Here is a 20,671-nt window from a genome sequence, read left to right as displayed (position 1 = left end):
TTTCTAAGAACCAATGATCTCTTTTTTTCTCCCACAGTGGATGCATCTTTAAATGTCATCTACATAAAAAAGATGCCATAAAATATTATTAAGCTCTTTTCTTAATGTTCACCTACACTATTTATTTTTCTCTTCATCACAGGCTGATTCAGAAAGTAGAAAGTTTATACAATGAAATAAGTAGCTTTTCTTTTCTATATTGTAAGTCAACTTAGGTAGCTGGGGATTAATTCTAACAGAATTCAAATGCTATCAGGGGATAATTGATCCCAGAGGGAACAACGTCAGCACACTTAATCCACAAATATGTTATCTGCTGGAGTTCATTTTTGTAAGTTGACTATTTTCTCCCAATTCTTTGTTTTAAAAAAGTTCAAACACACAGAAAGGTGAAAAAAATAGTACGAACACCTGTTGATTCTTTATCTAGACCCATTATTTGTCACTGCATTTGCTTTCTTTCTCTGTTTCAACAAATATTAGGTTGAACGATGGGCATTTGCCAATATTTGGCTGTTTTTAATTTAGGAAAATAGCAATTTAATATGAGCCAACCTAATCCATATATTCCCACACACTGATTAGAGTAATTTGCAGACGTTGTATTGATTGGCCCTAATATAATTCAGCATGTATCTCCCACGGATAAGGACATTCTCCCATAGAACCACAAAACCATAATTGTACCAAAAATAATTAACATTAATTCAATAGTACGATTTACTGTAATTCTATATTTTAATATCTGCAACTGTTCCCAAAATGTCTTTTATAACTTTTTGGAGACAATAAGATCCACTCCGGCAAGGTTTTGAATTCTATTTGATTCTTATGACACTGTTTTCTGTTGTTTTTCACAACACTGATTTTTTTTAGATAGACCATGACAACTGCCTTGTAGAATGTCATGTATTCTGAGCTTATCTGAGTGTTTCCTCATGATTAGATTCAGGTTATGTATTTTTGGCACCATTCTACATAGGTGACATGTACTCCTCAATGCATTGCATAAGGGGGCACAAAATGTCAAGTTATCCCACTATTAATTAGTAATGTTTTAAATTTTTCATTATAAAAACTTTCAAAGATATTTCAAAAATAGATGGGAAGATATTTTAATGAGCACACATTGATCCTCCCCGTAATTATCTGCCCAAGGCTAACTGTGCTTCCCCTGTATCCCGACCCAACTCCCCTTCTTCTAAATTATTGTGAGGCAACTGTAGACACAGTATCATGTCACTCATTATCATTATCAAATGTGCAGTCTGTATTCACAGATCTTCTGCCTCGTTTTTTTTTTTTTTTTTTTTTGAGACAGAGTCTCACTCTGTCGCCCAGGCTGGAGTGCAGTGGCGCAATCTTGGCTCACTGCAAGCTCCGCCTCCCGGGTTCACGCCATTCTCCTGCCTCAGCCTCTCCGAGTAGCTGGGACTACAGGCGCCCGCCACCACGCCCGGCTAATTTTTCTTTTTGTATTTTTAGTAGAGACGGGGTTTCACTGTGGTCTCGATCTCCTGACCTCGTGATCCGCCCGCCTCGGCCTCCCAAAGTGCTGGGATTACAAGCGTGAGCCACCACGCCCGGCCCTGCCTCATTTTTTAAAAACTTAGTTTATCTGCATCATGATCCAAATAAGGTTCACACACTGATCAACATGGCTCGTAAATCCCTTCTCATCACTCCTTTATCTTTTTTTCTCTTGCAGTTTATTTTTGAAGAAACTGGGTCATTTGACTGTGGAGTTTGTCCAAGTCTGAAGTTTTATTTTTTTGCAGCCCCAAGGTGGTGTTTAACAGACTCATTTGGATTTACAATTTGGGAGTTGAATCTGGAGACTTACTTCTAGTTTGCTTGCTTTTGCCAAGACTACTTTTTAGGAAGTGCTATGTTCTTCCTTTGGAAAGCACATAAGGTCTGGCTGTCTCTTTTCTTAGTGGTGTTGCTGTTTGGTCAATAAGTTAAGGTGGAATCAGCCTGATTTGTTCTTTGCTTTTAAAAAAACAAAACAAAACAAAAAACAACAACAACAAAAAAACACCCTTTCTCCTTTGTCACTAATAAGGAACATGCAGAGTGATACTTGAGATTCTGTGAATAGCCTCCCTGGTAACATCTCGCTCAATAGTTTCAGCGTCCATTGACAATTCTTTTTTTTATATATATTTTTTATTTTAATAAAGACAGGGTCTATGTTACCCAGGCTGGTCTCAAATTCCTTGCCTCAAGTGATCCTCTCACCTCAGCCTCCCAAAGTGCTGGGATTACAGGCATGAGCCAGGGCGCCCTTGAATGAATTATTACATTAGGGACTGCAAAAGAGAAATTTTCAGATTTTCTCTCTCCTTCATAAAGTAGCTAGCATTCTTGTATAATATAGTCTTTCTCTTACTCTCCCCCTTTTCTTCTACAATGTATATCCATGGATTTCTCAAAATTATTATTCAATGTGTTATAATCCATACTCTCATAATTCTTTCTGACTGTCCCAAATTTGGCCATTGGGAGCTTCTTGGAAAGTCATCCTCTGTCTTTCTGACATGGCACTAGGGGTCTTTCAACACCTCCTTGCTTTCTGACACAACAAGCATGGCAAGCTAACCTTGTATGTTTCCTGTCCCAGACCGCAAATCAGCCATTTCTCCAAGGAGCCCTGAAACCTTTCACTGGGAAATGGCATTTAAAAACCAAGCTCAGAGAACAGTGTACCTCGGTTACTGAATTATCATTGCTTGTAGGCTCTTTGGACAGAGCAAGGATATTTTAAATAGGTAAATCACAAGTTCATGGTGACACCTTGAATTCAAATCCAACACGGAGGCTTCTTCCTCTGCTCCCTCATCTCTCCCTCATCTCACATTAGCATCGCCGTTCCACCACAAGGAAAACCCTCGATTCCCAAAATTTTTAACATGCTTATCCATGTGGTGCTCTATCTACAATAAACACAAAATAGCGCAAAAGTGACACCACCAATATACTACCAACAACAAACAGTGCAGTTCGAGATTTCTTTGCAGTTCTTTCTAGCCTTGGAACATAGTCTCACTATACACAGGATCTTTTCCTTCAGCTAACCAGATGATCATTGCACATGGTTAGGCAAAAATGCTTTACATGTACTTCCCATTTCATCATGCAGTATATTAAAAAGATGTCCTTAACAGTTGAGATTTAATAATTTTTACTGTTTCATCAGAACATTCTTATGTGAAACTGACATTTTCTTTTTAAATTGAGTGCATGGAGATGAATAATGCAATGACTACTAATACAGTTTGTTGCTGCCACCTGGATTCATGCTAAAGATCAGCAGTTTTCTCCACTTTGCCTTTTGCACAATCAGTGCAAATATCAACACAGCAAAAAGGGCAAATAATCTTAGTATTATTATGACATTACATTCGCCCTCATGGACCCGTGAAAGGGTCTCAGGTCCTCCATCTCACACTTTGACCACTGCACTAGCATACACAGAGCTGTATATTCAAAAGCTACTTAGCTTCTTGGAATTCTCTGTGTGGGTGTGTTGACTTAATTTTACATTTAGTCAGGTTCCATTTAGGAAACTGGTAATCCTTAATCTATTTACTTTCATCCTTATTTTAATGCTTCTTGATAAAAAATAATTAGAAAATAATGGTTCAATCAAAGGAAGTATAACATAAATACAGAAAAGGATACCCCAAGTTCAGTGATGCTGAAGGGTTAATACAAACACTTTCCCACCATCTAATAAAATCATTGCAAGGGACAAACAAGAATAACACTTAGAGAAGTAGAGTTCCACTAACAATTTTTTTTACCAGCCACAAGTAGGGCAGCGCTAGCAAAGCCTAACTCTGACATCCTTCTTGGGGAAAATATTTAAACTTTTCTCAAGGAGGTATGTTAAACAATGTTTGCCACCTTATCTTTTCAGACACCTTTTGTTGTTGTTTAGCACTCAGAACTCAGAACTAATACGCGAGGAAAACACCCAGACTAGAGAAACACAGACAATACTTATGAAAGTGTGCCTATGTTGTAGTTACATAATAGCTACTGAGTTCAGTCCCTGCAGAGGCACTGAGAGGGATATTGTGTCAATTTCAGTCTTTTTCTTTCGGCCTTCTCACCATTCTACAAAAATCAAAAAGCCCTGCTGGCCCAGAAGATTCTTTTAACATAAATGGTTTAAAGGAGGAGGAGCACCCCATTTATAGATTTACTGGAAATACATATAAGGAATGGAGAGGGTTGGTGATAGGAATAAACTGCTTCCAGTGGCAACTGCATTAGTCCCTGTGCTATTGTGTTCAGCCCCACCACTGCTGCGAGCCTGTGTCCGCCCAGCTAATTCCTCTTTCTGCATGTTTGACTTCTGCATCTGCTCCAGAGGTACCATCAAGGGGCTATAATGACTGATTAGGAACAAAAGGAAAAAGCACAGTTTCAAAAAAAACAGTGTGCATTCTTGGGGTATGCAGGGCTCTGATCCTTCAAAAGGTACTAAAAGAGTTTCAGATAGTCACAAGCTTCAGGATTTGGCAAAAAAAAAAAAAAAAAAAAAAACTGTAAAATATTCAAGTGTCCTCAATGCAACAAACTGATTCGTTTAACAGATGCAACAAAGGCAGCAAGATTTAAATGAGAAGGACCTGATAGAAAGGATACACAGGGACCTCTTCTAATGAATGACCAGTTCCACAACACAGCAATACATTAGGCCCAAGGATCTGTCACTTTCCTGTTCCATTCAGCAGTGATCCACTGGGTAGCTGCATAGTCTAGACAAAATGCAACAGACCTTTTTTCTTTTTCTTCAAAGTTTGTGTTCCATTCTATTACAATAATGCCAATTGTAAGACTCACCAAAAAGAAAACTACAGCAAGTAACTGAAAACAACAAAAATACAAAATTTCTCAATCACTGGATATTTACATTAGTTGAACTTCTGAATTAGGATAACTACAATCTAGTGAACCAAAAAAAAGGGAAAATTCTCATCTGAAAGTGAAAAGACCGTTTCATTATTTATAATACTTCTTAAAGATCAACTTTATGCTATTCCTAACTTTCATGTACAGTTTCTGTTTGTCTACTCTGTCTTTATTGGAATTAACAGTGTGAATATCATCAAAAGTCATGTGGGGGACCAGGATTCAACTCCATGAGAACACAGGTACTAGAATGGAATCCCCAGGCACCTAACATAGAGCCCAGCCTAAAGCAGATGATCAATAAACCCTTGCTGAAAGCATTTACATGCATCTGACTTTGTAGCCATTTTCTTAAGAAAGGTGTAGTTTACTAGGAAAATACTAAGTCAAAAAGGTACACTCTGTGATATTCCTACATGAGGGGAATTAAGAATTTTCACCCAGAATCCTAGGACATCTATCTACAAAGCAGTCATATTCACAGCTCCCCTTTCAGAAAGGACTGCAGGTTTCCCTTATAAGCCATACAGATTACCTGAGAGCTTTTCTCTGAAATAGTTTATGCAAACTCAACAGGCTTTGGGGCCAAGCAGGTGGGTAACAGGGCAGTAGGTCAGCTGTAGGACAATATGGGATGGTGCTGACTGGTAGGCTGAACACATACATCAGGGAAGGGGGGCCACTCCTCCACTCCAGCTGATCATTGCCCTGTAGGAACAGGGGTCTAGTGTGCCTGACCTCCAACATTCCCAGAGAACCTGAGAATCTGTGTGTTGGTAAGAAACTTCCCATCTACAGACTGGATCTCAAACTTGTTCAGGGAACATGCACAGTGGAACTCATAGGGCTTTGTGGAACACCAAGGAAACTGTAAATGCCAGAATTCCAAATATTACCAACAGTATTAATATATCTACTAGTGCCTAGTAGTAGTAGTAGAGGGCATCAAAGTGTTAAAGAAGATTAAGAAAAACTTTATATCCTTTCCCTTATTCATGGCAGCATTATTCACAAGAGCCAAAAGGTGGAAGCAATCCAAGTACCCATCAATGGATAAATGGATAAACAAAATGCGATACATACATATAATTGAATATTATTCAACATTAAAAAGGAAGAAAATTATGACACAGACCACAACATGGATGAACTTTGAAGACTTTATGCTAAATGATAATAACCTAGTCTCCATAAAACCAAGAACTGTATGATTCTACTTATAACAGGTATCTAGAGTGGTTGAATCCCTGGAGACAGCAGAATGGTGCTTGCCAGATGCTGAGGGGAGGGAGAAACGTGGAGTTACTGTTTAATGGATACAGAGTTTCAGGTTTCCAAGATGAAAAGAGTTCTGGAATTTAAGTATGCTTAACACTACTGAACCATACATTTTAAAATGGCTAAGATGGTAGATTTCATGTTATACGTATCTTAGCACAACTTAAAAAGAATTAAATGAAAAAAAACAAATTAAGAAAGACAAGCCAGGCATGGTGGTTCATACCTGTAATCCCAGCATTCTGGGAGGCCGAGGCAGGAAGATCACTTGAGCCCAGGGGTTTGAGACCAGCCTAGGCAACATGGTGAGACCCCGTCTCTACCAAAAAAGATACAAAAATTAGCTGGGTTGTGGTGGCGTGTGCCTGTAGTCCCAGCTACTCATGAAGCTAAAATGGGACGATCGGTTGAGCCCACGAGTTAGAGGCTGCATGCAGTGAGCTATGATCACACCACTACACTGCAGTCAGGGTGTCAGTGAGACCCTGTCTCTAAAAGAAAAAAAAAAAAGAAAGAAAAAAGAAAAAAAAGAAAAACTGGGATGGAGGGGAATTTTTCCTTCCTTAAGTGAATGAAATCTTCCAAACCGACAGAACAAGTCCAGACCTTAGCCTAGTTTTAATGGTACCATCACTTTAGGGGCATGTGGCTTGAGAACCCAACTCTCTCACCGAAGGGAGGTTCAGATACATCATCGTAGGTGCCAAGGCTTCAGCTTTAATGTCTGTCCAACCAGGTATCTGAGCCTGTAAGCCCAGAAGTTAACTGATAGTCTGGAGGACAGAGCTGTTTGCAGAACCACACTTGGCTGAAATCCAGCTTTGTTCTATCCCAGCTAAGCTATACTAATAAAAATAAACCCTGCTGAGTTGCTGCTGGCTTCTCGTTGAGTAGGTGCCTTTCAGGCATACAAAGCAGTGCTTTGGAGGTCTCCATACCATTTTGACCTTTGTCAGCCTGAGTCTCCATTAAAATTCAATTTAAAAAACTAATAAGCTATAAAAAGATCGTCAAACTGTCAGTTGGTTTTCAATCAAGTATTTACCTTTGAAAATGTTTTAATGTGAAGTATTGTTAATTTAAAACTTTATATTGTGAAATTAAGTATAATATTTTTTAAATTAAAGCTTTTCCATATCTCAATGATCTCTAAATTCACCCTTCCTGGATTAAAAAATACAACCTCCTACCCAGAAGGAACACATGTATCAGTATTAGTTTTTGAAGAGAAAGAAAGTAAGATTTACTTTTTAGGCCAACTGATACAAGGGCTGATTTTGATATACTCCAAGAATATTCAGTGTACATTTCACCTAGAAGCAAGCTCTATTTTAAGATTCAAAAAGCAGACAAAAGATATTTATGCACACTATTGCATTTTCCTTATTAAGTGTTTTGAAAGCAATTTTGATAGCAATGACAGCAGAATTTGCAAGGTGTACTATCTTGCATCTATGAAAAGAGATCTTCTACACAGAGGAGAGCACTCCTTCCTCTTTAACACACCACGAAGGGTGAGAACTCTGTTATTTTCTTACGCAAAATCATTTCTTTGAATCTTTTACAATTAAATTGGTTGGCCCGTAAGAAAAGTACATACCATGCACCAATCACAAGAACTCAAAACGGATCACAAACTTGAATACAAAACTATAAAACTTTTAGAAGAGGAGAAAATCTTTGTGACCTTAAGTTAGGCAAAGAATTCTTAAGATACAACACCAGATACAGCACAATACAGACCTTTAAAATGTGTAAATTAAACAATCAAGATTAAGAACTTCTGCTCTTCAGAAAACGCCATTAAGAGAATGAAAAGGAAAGCCACACACTGGGAGAAAATATCTGCAAATGCTGTCTCTGATTTGCACCCAGAAAATATAAAGAATTCTCAAAACTCAATAAAAAGAAAACAAATAAATCAGATGGTCGACGAGTTAAATGGTAAACAAGCACAAAAGAGAATTAAATTAACACACACATGCATCTGACCTCTGAATGGGGAGGACTTTCACCAACCACGTAAAGGAGACCAAAATGGAAAAGTAGATCACTGACCATGTAACAGTTTAAAGCTTCTTACTTAAAAGAAGAAAATTCAGAAACAAAAACACACAAAAAAAATAGGGCAAAGATCTGACAAAAATATGACAAATTATTAAAATTGCTAAAAACCTCATACAAAATGAAATATATACCACGGCCACACAGACAAAATGGCAAAACAAAGAAAACTCACTAGGGAAAACAAAAGAGGCTAAAAACACTTCAAAAGTCCTCAGCCTACCTAGTAATGAAAAGAATGGAAAGTAAAACAAGTATTCTTTTTTTTTATTTTATTTTTTAATGAACATATTTTTTTAATGAACATATAACAATTGTACATATTGATGGGGTACACAGTGATGTTTCCATACATATTATAGATACTGATCAGAGCAGGATAATTAGCATATCCATTATCTCAAACTTTTATCATTTCTTTTTGTTGGGAGCATTCAATATCCTCCTTTTAGCTATTTGAAACTCTATATTATTGTTAACTACAGTCATCCCACATTGACACAGAATGCCAGAATTTATTTTTCCTTTCTAGCTATAATTTTGTATCGTTTAACAAATCTCTCCCTATGTCCCTTTCCCTCACCCTTCTCAGCTTCTAGTATCCTCTATTCTACTGTTTACCACTGTAAAATCACTGTTTTTAGCTTCCATATATGAGTGTAGAAGAGTTCCCCTTCTCCATATCCCCACCAGCATTTGCTAATATTTCTATTTTTGATAATAGCCATTCTATCTGGAGATGATACTCCACTGTGGTTTTGATTTACATTTCCCTGATGATTAGTGATGTTGATGTGCATGTGTGTGTGTTTTGAGAAACACCTGTTCAGATCGTTTGCCCATCTTTCAATTGGATTATTTATTTATTTTTTGCTGTTGAGTTGCTTGAGCACCTTATATAATCTGTATATTAATCCACTGTTGGATAGTTTGCAAATATTTTCTTCCATTTTTGATATTGTCTTTTCACTCTGTTTTTTTTTTTTTTAATTATACTTTAGGTTTTAGGGTACATGTTCACAATGTGCAGGTTTGTTACATATGTATCCAGGTGCCATGTTGTTTTGCTGCACCCATTAACTCGTCATTTAGCATTAGGTATATCTCCTAATGCTGTCCCTCCCTCCTCCCCCCACCCCACAACAGTCCCCGGAGTGTGATGTTCCCCTTCCTGTGTCCATGAGCTGTCACTGTAAAACAAGTATTCTTTTCATCTAGCAACTTAGCAACATTTTGCTTCCGTTTTTAAGGGCATGCTCAATGATGGGGAAGGTGTGAGGAGACAAACACTTCTATACAGAACTGGTATGAGGACACTGAACCCAAGGCTTCAGAAACTAAGTATCATCATACATATCTAAAATAGGGCAGTTAATTTTTAAAAAAATATATACAGTGCAATTTCAAGACTGCCAGGAAAATGTAGCTAAACTCAGGGTGAAGGAGTATGTGAATTACTATTGGCAGTTAAGAGAATCATAAAATCAACGATTACCAGGCCAAGTGTGGTGGCTCATGCCTGCAATCCCAGCGCTGTGGGAGACCAAGGCAGGAGGATCACTTGAGCCTAGGAGTTCAATACTAGCCTGGGCAACACAGCAAGACTCCAACTCTACAAAACATAAAATATTAGCCAGGCATAGTGGCATGTGCCTGTAGTCCCAGCTACTTGGGAGGCTGAGGAGGGAGGACTGATTGAGCCCAGGAGTTCAAGGCTGCTGTTAGCTATGATCCTGCCACTGTAACAGAGGAAGACCCTATCACAAACAATTAAAGAAAAAAAAAAAAGATCATCAGATTGTGATGGGATCTCATCCATCAGTTTGTGCTTCATATAATGGAGTGACAGCCAGGCACAGAGGCACACACCTGTAATCCCAGCTACTTAGATGGCCTAGGCAGGATATAGCTTGAGTCCAGGAGTTCAAGTTCAGCCTGGGCAACAAAGCAAGACCCTATCTCTATAAGAAATAAAAATAAAATAAAATTAGGGCAACCACAGTTAGACTTACTCAAAGGCACGTAGCTTGTTAATGTCCTTACATTAAAAACATTTCCAAGCATCTAAATAAGAAAACAATCTGTTTTTCTATAACGATATATTAATTAGTATTCAGCAGGTAATAAAAAAATACAAACTCATGTTAACACCAAGAGTACAAGCAACAATTTGAGGAAAATAATAAATTGGACTTCATCAAAATTAAAAGCTGTTGTGCATCAAAGGACAGTAAGAAAGTGAAAAGAAAATCTACAGAATGGGAGAAATAGCTACAAATCATGTATCTAATAAGGATCTACTATCTAGAATATATAAAGATTTCTTACAACTCAAGAAAAAGGCAAACAACCAATCAAAAAATAGGTGAAGAATTTGAACAGACCTTTCTCCAAGGAAGATATACAAATGACAAACAAGTACATAAAAATACACATATCAGTGGTCATTAAGGAACTGCAAACCAAAAATAGGCAATACCGGCTAGATACAGTGGCTCATGCCTGTAATCCAAGCATGTTGGAAGGCTGAGGCAGGAGGATCACTTAAGCTCAGTTTTAGACAACCCTGGGCAATATAGCAAGACCCCATCTCAAAAAAAAAAATTTTTTTTTTAATTACCTAGGCATGATGGTAATTGTCTCCTACATCCTGTAGTCCCTGCTACTTGGGAGGCTGAGGCAAAAGGAGCTCTTGAGCCCGGGAGTTTGAGGCTGCAGTGAGCTGTGATCAAGGCACTGCACTTTAGCCTGGGTGACAGAGCAAGACCCTGGCTCACGACTAATAACAATAATAATAAAGACATTGAATAGAAGCCATGGGGAATCGAAAAAGGCCACACACAGGTCCAGGCAAGACAGTATGTTCAGAAAAGATCTAAGATGATCTTCAGTTTTCAGGGTCAGAACACACCCAGCCAATCTTTTAAAGATTTCCCTAGCACAGAGTCAGTCTGCAAAGACTGGAAGAGGTGGCCACTTTCTCGAATATTTAATTCTCAACAAAAGAACAAAGACATATAAGAAAGAAGAAAAACCTGGCCCATTCAAAGAAGCAAAATAAATTGACGGAAACTTTCCCAGAGGAAAACACTGGACTTACTAGACAGACACTGGACTTACTAGACAAAGAAAACTATCCTATGCTGAAAGAACAAAAGGCACAAAGAACTAACGTGAATCAGGAAAACGAGCAAAATGAGCCTATCGACAAAGAGAAATGAAGGAGGACTCCAACAGAAATTATGGAGCTGAAAAAAATAGAATGAGCAAGTTGAAAACTTCACTAGAGTGGTTTAAAAACAGATTTGAGGAGGCAGGCAAATCAGCAAATTTGAAGATAATGCATTTGAAAATACTGAGTCAGAGGAGAAAAAAATTAGAGGAGAAAAAGTTAAAAAGAATACAGAAGAGTGAAAAGAGCCTAAACTACTTCTTTAGGCACACCAATGTAGGAATGATGGGAGACTCAGAAAACAGAGAGAAAAAGAGACAAAGATTATTTGATACGACAGTGGGCAAAAACTCTCCAAACTGGCTGAAAGGCATGAATTGGAATACATCCCAGAAGCTCAAGGAATTCCAAGTAGGACAAGTCGGAAGAGGTCCTTTCAAAGACACCATATAATCAAATATTAAAAGCCTAAAGACAATCTTGAAAGTAGTAAGAAAAAAGCTACTTGTCACATACAAGTGACGCTCAATAAGACTATCAGCTGTTCAGCCCCAGTCAGGGGCTTATAGATAAAACCCCCATCTCCCTGGGACAGAGCACCCAGGGAAAGGCGTGGCTGTGGGCACAGCTTAAGCAGACTTAAAACAACCCTGCCTGCCAGCTCTAAAGAGAGCAGCAGATCTCCCAGCACAGAGTTCAAGCTCTGCTAAGGGACAGACTTGCCTTCTCAAGTGGGTCCCTGACTCCATGCCTCCTGACTGGGAGACACTTCCCAGCAGGGGTCAACAGGCACCTCATACAGGAGCAATCCGGCTGGCATCTGGTGGGTGCCCCTCTGGGATGAAGCTTCCAGAGGAAGAAATAGGCAGCAATCCTTTGCTGTTCTGCAACCTCGCAAACGGTCTGGAGTGGGCCTCCAGCAAACTAACTCCAGCAGACCTGCAGCAGAGGGGCCTGACTGTTAGAAGGAAAACTAACAAACAGAAAGGAATAGCATCAACATCAACAAAAAGGACTTCCACTCAGAATCCCCATCTGAAGGTCACCAACATCAAAGACCAAAGGTAGACAAATCCACGAAGATGAGGAAAAACCAGCGCAAAAAGGCTGAAAATTCCAAAAACCAGAATGCCTCTTCTCCTCCAAAGGATCACAACTCCTTACCAGCAAGGGAACAAAACTGGATGGAGAATGAGTTTGATGAACTGACAGAAGTATGCTTCAGAAGGTGGGTAATAAATTCCTCCGAGCTAAAGAAGCATGTTCTAACCCAATACAAGGAAGCTAAGAACCTTGAAAAAAGGTTAGAGGAATTGCTAACGAGAATAATCAGGTTAGAGAAGAACATAAATGACCGGATGGTGCTGAAAAACACAGTACGAAAACTTAATGAAGCATACACAAGTATCAATAGCCAAATTGATCAAGTGGAAGAAAGGATATCAGAGACTAAAGATCAACTTAATGAAATAAAGCATGAAGAGAAGATGAGTGAAAAAGGAACAAAAAAAGCCTCCAAGAAATATGGGACTATGTGAAAAGACCAAACCTACGTTTGACTGGTGTATCTGAAAGTGACAAGGAGAATGGAACCAAATTGGAAAACACTCTGCAGGATATTATCTAGGAGAACTTCCCCAACCTAGCAAGACAGGCCAACATTCAAACTCAGAAAATACAGAGAACACCACAAAGATACTCCTCAAGAAGAGCAATGCCAAGACACATAATCATCAGATTCAGCAAGGTTGAAATGAAGGAAAAAAGGTTAAGGGCAGCCAGAGAGAAAGGTCAGGTTACCCACAAAGGGAAGCCCATCAGACTAACAGCGGATCTCTCGGCAGAAACCCTACAAGCCAGAAGTGGGTGGGGGTCAATATTCAACATTCTTAATGAAAAGAATTTTCAACCCAGAATTTCATATCCAGCCAAACTAAGCTTCATAAGCGAAGGAGAAGTAAAAATCCTTTACAGACAAGCAAATGCTGAGAGATTTTGTCACCATCAGGCCTGCCTTATAAGAGCTCCTGAAGGAAGTGCTAAACGTGGGAAGGAAAAACTGGTATCAGCCACTGGTATCAGCAAAAACATACCAAATTATAAACACCATTGACACTATGAAGAAACTGCATCAACTAACAGGCAAAATAACCAGCTAGCATCATAATAACAGGATCAAATTCACACATAACAATATTAATCTTAAGTGTAAATGGACTAAATGCCCCAATTAAAAGACACAGACTGGCAAATTGGATAAAGAGTCAAGACCCATCGGTGTGCTGTATTCAGGAGACCCATCCCACACCCAAAGACACAAATAGGCTCAAAATAAAAGGATGGAGGAATATTTACCCAGCAAATGGAAAGCAAAAAAAAAAAAAAAAAAGCAGGGATTGCAATCCTAGTCTCTAATAAAACAGACTTTAAACCAATGAAGATCAAAACAAAGAAGGGCATTACATAATGGTAAAGGGATCAATCCAACAAGAGCAGCTAACTATCCTAAATATATATGCACCCAATACAGGAGCACCCAGATGCATAAGTTCTTAGAGACCTACAAAGAGACTTAGACTCCCACACAATAATAGTGGGAGACTTTAACACCCCACTGTCACTAGTAGATCAAAGAGACAGCAAATTAACAAGGATATTCAGGACTTGAACTCAGCTCTGGACCAAGCAGACCTAATAGACATCTACAGAACTCTCCACCCCAAATCAACAGAATATACATTCTTCTCAGCACCATATCAGACTTATTCTAAAATTGACCACATAACTGGAAGTAAAACACTCCTCAGCAAATGCAAAAGAATGGAAATCATAACAAACAGTCTCTCAGACCATAGTGCAATCAAATTGGAACTCAGGATGAAGAAACTCACTCAAAACCGCATAACTACATTGAAACTGAACAACCTGCTCCTGAATGACTACGGGGTAACTAACGAAATCAAGACAGAAATAAATAAGTTCTTTGAAACCAATGAGAACAAAGACAACATACCAGAATCTCTGGGACACAGCTAAAGCAGTGTTTAGAGTGAAATTTATAGCACTAAATGCCCACAAGAGAAAGCAGGAAAGATCTAAAATCGACACCCTAACATCACAATTAAAAGAACTAGAGAGTGGCCAGGCGCGGTGGCTCTCACCTGTAATCCCAGCACTTTGGGAGGCCGAGGTGGGCAAATCACGAGGTCAGGAGTTCAAGACCAGCCTGGCCAACATAGTGAAACCCCGTCTCTACTAAAAATACAAAAAAAATTAGCTGGGCGTGGTGGCGGGTACCTGTAATCCCAGCCACTTGGGAGGCTGAGGCAAGAAGAATCACTTGAACCTGGGAGGTGGAGGTTGCAGTGAGCCAAGATTGCGCCACTGCACTCCAGCCCTGGTGACAGGGCAAGACTGTCTCAAAAAAAAAAAAAAAAAAAAAAAAAAGAACTAGGGACGCAAGAGCCATCAAATTCAAAAGCTAGCAGAAGACAAGAAATAACGAAGATCACAGTAGAACTGAAGGAGAGAGGGACATGAAAAACCCTTTAAAAAAAAATCAATGAATCCAGGAGTTGGTTTTTTGAAAAGATCAACAAAATAGACCGCTAGCCAGACAAAGGAGAAAAGAAAGAATCAAATAGACACAATAAAAAATGATAAAGGGAGTATCACCACTGATCCCACAGAAATACAAACTACCATCAGAGAGTACTATAAACAGCTCTACACAAATAAACTAGAAAATCTAGAAGAAATGGTTAAATTTCTGGACACATACACCCTCCCAAGTCTAAACCAGGAAGAAGTCGAATCCCTGGAGACCAATAACAAGTTCTGAAATTGGGGCAGTAATTAATGGCCTGCCAACCAAAAGAGTCCAGGACCAGACAGATTTACAGCCGAATTCTACCAGAGGTACAAAGAGGAGCTGGTATCATTCCTTCTAAAACTATTCCAAACAATAGAAAAAGAGGGAATCCTCCCTAACTCATTTTATGAGGCCAGCATTATCCTGATACCAAAACCTGGCAGAGACACAACAAAAAAAAGAACATTTCAGGCCAATATCCCTGATGAACGAGGATTTTCACATCGACAATAAAATACTGGCAAACCAAATCCAGCAGCACGTCAAAAAGCTTATCCATCAGGATCAAGTTGGCTTCATCCCTGGGATGCAAGGCTGGTTCAATATATGCAAATCAATAAACATAATCCATCACATAAACAGAACCAATGACAAAAACCACATGATTATCCCAATATATATGCAGAAAAGGCCTTCAATAAAATTCAACACCACTTCATGCTAAAAACTCTCAATAAACTAGGTATTGATGGAACAGATCTCAAAATAATAACAGCTATTTATGACAAACCCACAGCCAATATCATACTGAATGGGCAAAAGCTGGAAGCATTCCCTTTGAAAAGCAGCACAAGACAAGGATGCTCTCTCTCACCACTCCTATTCAACACTGTGATTCTTCCTATCCGTGAACATGGGATATTTTTCCATTTTCCATTGCCAGGGCAATCTGGCAAGAGAAAGAAATAAAAAGTATTTGAATAGGAAGAGAGGAAGTCCAACTATCTCTGTCTGCAGATGACATGACTGTATATTTAGAAAACCCCATCATCTTAGCCCCAAAACTCAAGCTGATAAGCAACTTCAGCAAAGTCTCTGGACACAAAATCAATGTGCAAAAATCACAAGCATTCCTATACACCAATAATAGCAAAATCATGAGTGAACTCTCATTTACAATTGCTACAAAGAGAGTAAAATACCTAGGAATACTACTTACAAGGGAAGTGAAGGATCTCTTTAAGGAAACTACAAACCACTGCTCAAGGAAATAAGAGAGGAAACAAACAAATGGAAAAATATTCCATGCTCATGGATAGGAAGAATCAGTATCATGAAAATGGCCATACTGCCCAAAGTAATTTATAGATTCAGTGCTATCCCCATCAAGATACCACTGACTTCCTTCACAGAATTACAAAAATCTACTTTAAATTTCATGCGGAACCAAAAATGAGCCTGTATAGCCAAGACAATCCTAAGCAAAAAGAACAAAGCTAGAGGCATCACGCTACCTGATTTCAATCTATACTACAAGGCTACAGTAACCAAAACAGCATGGTACTGGTACCAAAACAGATATATAGACCAACGGAACAGAACAGAGGCCTCAGAAATAACACCACACATCTACAGCCATCTGATCTTTGACAAATCTGACAAAAACAAGCAGTGGGGAAAGGATTCCCTATTTAATAGACGGTGTTGGGAAAACTGGCTAGCCATACGCAGAAAACTGAAACTGGACCCCTTCCTTACACCTTATACAAAAATTAACTCAATATGGATTAAAGACTTAAATGTAAAACCTAAAACCATAAAAAACCCTAGAAAAAAACCTAGGTAATACCATTCAGGACATAGGCAGGGGCAAGGACTTCATGACTAAAACAGCAAAAGCAATGGCAACAAAAGCCAGAATTGACAAATGGGATCTAATTAAACTAAAGAGCTTCTGCATAGCAAAAGAAACTATCATCAGAGTGAACAGGCAACCTACAGAATGGGAGAAAATTTCTGTAATCTACCCATCTGACAAAGGGCTAATATCCAGAATCTACAAAGAAATTAAACAAATTTATAAGAAAAAAAAAGAACAACTTCATCAAAAGGTGGGTGAAAGATATGAACAGACACTTCTCAAAAGAAGACATTTATGCTGCCAACAAACATATGAAAAAAAGCTCATCATCACTGGTCATTAAAGAAATGCAAATCAAAACCACAATGAGATACCATCTCATGCCAGTTAGAATGGCGATCATTAAACAGTCAGGAAACAACAGATGCTAGAGAGGATGTGGAGAAATAGGAATGCTTTTACACTGTTGGTGGGAGTGTAAATTAGTTCAACCATTGTGGAAGACAGTGTGGCGATTCCTCAAGGATCTAGAACCAGAAATACCATTTAACCCAGCAATCCATTACTGGGTTTATACCCAAAGGATTATAAATCATTCTACTATAAAGACACAAGCACATGTAGGTTTATTGTGGCACTGTTCACAATAGCAAAGACTTGGAACCAACCCAAATGCCCATCAATGATAGACTAGATAAGGAAAATGTGGCACATATACACCATGGAATTCTATGCAGCCACAAAAAAGGATGTGTTCATGTCCTTTGCAGGGACATGGATGAAGCGGAAAACCAGCTAAATTATCAGCAAACTAACACAAGAACAGAAAACCAAACACCACATATTCTTACTCATAGGTAGCAGTTGAACAATGAGAACACATGGACACGGGGAGAGGAACATCACACACCAGGGCCTGTCGGGGGTGGGGGACTAGAGAAGGGATAACATCAGGAGAAATACCTAATGTAGATGACGGGTTGATGGGTGCAGCAAACCACCATGGCACATGTATACCTATGTAACAAACCTGCATGTTCTACACATGTATCCCAGAACTTAAAGTATAAAAAAAAGAAAAAAAAAAGATTATCAGCTGTTTTATCACAGAAACCTTAAAGGCCAGAAAGCAGTAGGATGATACATTTATAATATATTTAAAATGCAGAAGGGAAAAAAACTATCAAACAAGAATTCTCTATCTGATTAAAAAAAAAAACTGCCCTTCAAAAATGAGATAAAAATTAAGACATTCCCAAATAAACAAAAGCCAAGGGAATTCATTACTACTGGCATTTGCAACAGAAAATGCTGAAAGGAGTACTTCACATTGACATGAAAGTCACTACACTGTAACTTTGTCAAAGCCATACAAAAATACAAAGTTCTCAGGTAAAGGTAAATACAGGGACAAATATAAAAACTAGAGTATTATTGTAAATTTGGCTTATAACTCTACTTGTTATTTTCTAAAGGATTAAAAATACTTATGAATCTGTTCGTGGATACACAACACATAAAGATGTAATTCCTGATCTCAATTACATAAAATGATGGAAAAAGACAGAGCTACATAGGAGTAGAATTTTTATATGTCGCTGAAGTGAAATTGGTATCATTCAAACCAGATTGCTATAACTTTAGAATGTTATATGTAATCTCCATGGTAACACAGAAAGTATCTAAGAAGAAAAGGAAATGAGAAGAGAGTCAAAATGTGCCACTACCAAGCAATCAACTAAACTCAAAGGAAGGCAATAACAGAGGAAATGAGGGACAAAAAAGCCATAGGATATACAGAAAACCTATTTTTTAAATCACAAGATTAAGTAATTCCCCACCAGTAATTACTTTAAATTTAAATGTGTTAAACTCCAAATCAAAAGAAATTGATTGGCAGGAAGGATTTTTTAAAAATAGGATACAACTCTACACTGTCTACAACAGACTCACTTTAGATCTAAAGACACCAATAGGTTAAAAGTAAAAGGATAGAAAAAGATACTCAATGCAAATAATAACCAAAAGAGAGATGGAGTGGCTATACTAATATGAGACAAAATAGTCAAAAACTGTTTTGAAAGACAAAGACATTATAGATTGATAAAAGAGCCAATTCACTAGAAGATAGAACAATTATAAATATATACACACCAAACATCAAAGCTCCCAAATATATGAAGCAAACACTGACAGAACTGAATGAAGAAATAGACTGTTCTGCAACAACAGATGGAAACTTCAACACCCCACTTTCAACAGTGAACAGAACAAGACAGAGCAATAAGGAAACAGAAGACTTGAGCAACACTATAAACCAACTAAAACTAATAGAGAGCACTCGACCCAACAACAGAATAAACACTTTTATCAAGTACATATAGAAAATTTTCCAGGACACACTATATGTTAGGCCACAAAACAAGTGTGAATACATTTTTAAATGACTGAAATAATACTATCCTTTGTTACAATAGAGTGAAACTAGAAATCCATAACAGAAGGAAAAATGAAAAATTCGCAAATATGTGGAAATTAAATAACATATTCCTAAACAACCATGGGTCAAAGAAGACATCACAAGGGAAATTAGAAAATACTTTGAAACAAATGTAAATGAAAACAAAATTTACCAAAATATATGGGATGCAGCAAAAGGCACTGCTAAGAGGTAAATTTATAGCTGTAAACACAAAAATGAAGCTCTCCAACCAAAAAACAAACTGTACACATTAGGGGAATAGGAAATGTATAGCACACCAAACTCAAAGTTAGCAAGAGGAAGGAAACAAAGATTAAAACAGATATGAATAAAATAGATAATAGAATAAGAATAGAGAAAAATCAATGAAGCCAAAAGTTTATTCTCTGAAAAAAAAAAAAAATTAACAAATTGGCAAATCTTAAGCTACATGATTAGAAAATATACAGAGAAAACTCAAATTACTAACGTTAGTAATGAAATTGGGCATTACTACCAATTTTACATAAATAAAAAGGACTGGCCAGGCACAGTGGCTCATGCCTGTAATCCCAACACTTTGAGAGGCAGAGGCGGGTGGATCACAAGTTCAGGAGTTCAAGACCAGCCTGGCCAAGATGGTGAAACCCCATCTCTACTAAAAATACAAAAAAATTAGCCAGGCTTGGTGGCGGGCACCTGTAATCCCAGCTACTTCAGAGGCTGAAACAGAGAATTGCTTGAACCCGGGAGGTGGAGGTTGCAGTGAGCCAAGACTGTGCCACTGCACTCCAGCCTGGGCGACAGAGCAAGACTCCGTCTCAAAATAAATAAATAAGTAGGATTTTAAGAGTACTATAAACAACGTATGCCAACAAATTGGATTATCTAGATATAATGGATAAATCCCTAGAAACAACCTAGCTAGATTAAATTATGAAGAAATAGAAGATCTGAATATATTTGAAATAAGTATTTTAAGTAGTAATCAAAAACCTCCCAACAAAGTAAACCCCAGGACGAGATGGCTTCATGGGTAAATTCTACCAAACATTTAAAGAAGAATGAACACCAGTTTTTTCTCAAAGTCTTCCAAAAACCTGAAGAAGGAGGAACACTTGAAACTCATTCTATGTGACCAGCATTATCCTGATACCAAAGCCAGAGAAAGATACTAGAAAACTATACAGCAATATCTCTTACAAATACTGATACAAGAATCCTCAACAAAATGCAGGTAAAACAAATTCGGCAGTGTAGCAAAAGGATTATACAAGATCACCAAGTGGCATTTATTCCAGGAATGCAAAATGGTTCAAA

At 38.1% G+C, this 20,671-nt stretch overlaps 1 protein-coding gene across 4 annotated transcripts in view; it reads right to left on the bottom strand.

Moving 5' to 3' along the window:
• CDCA7L (cell division cycle associated 7 like) overlaps positions 1-20,671 on the bottom strand; it is a 52,939-nt gene that overhangs the window by 22,560 nt on the left and 9,708 nt on the right. The gene's annotated exons all lie outside the window — the stretch shown is intronic.

The sequence above is a fragment of the Symphalangus syndactylus genome, chromosome 3, assembly GCF_028878055.3.
Source record: "Symphalangus syndactylus isolate Jambi chromosome 3, NHGRI_mSymSyn1-v2.1_pri, whole genome shotgun sequence".
NCBI classification, from domain to species: Eukaryota; Metazoa; Chordata; class Mammalia; order Primates; family Hylobatidae; genus Symphalangus; species Symphalangus syndactylus.
The sequence above is the reverse complement of the archived record's forward strand: the minus strand, read 5'-3'. Positions and strand labels throughout refer to the sequence as shown.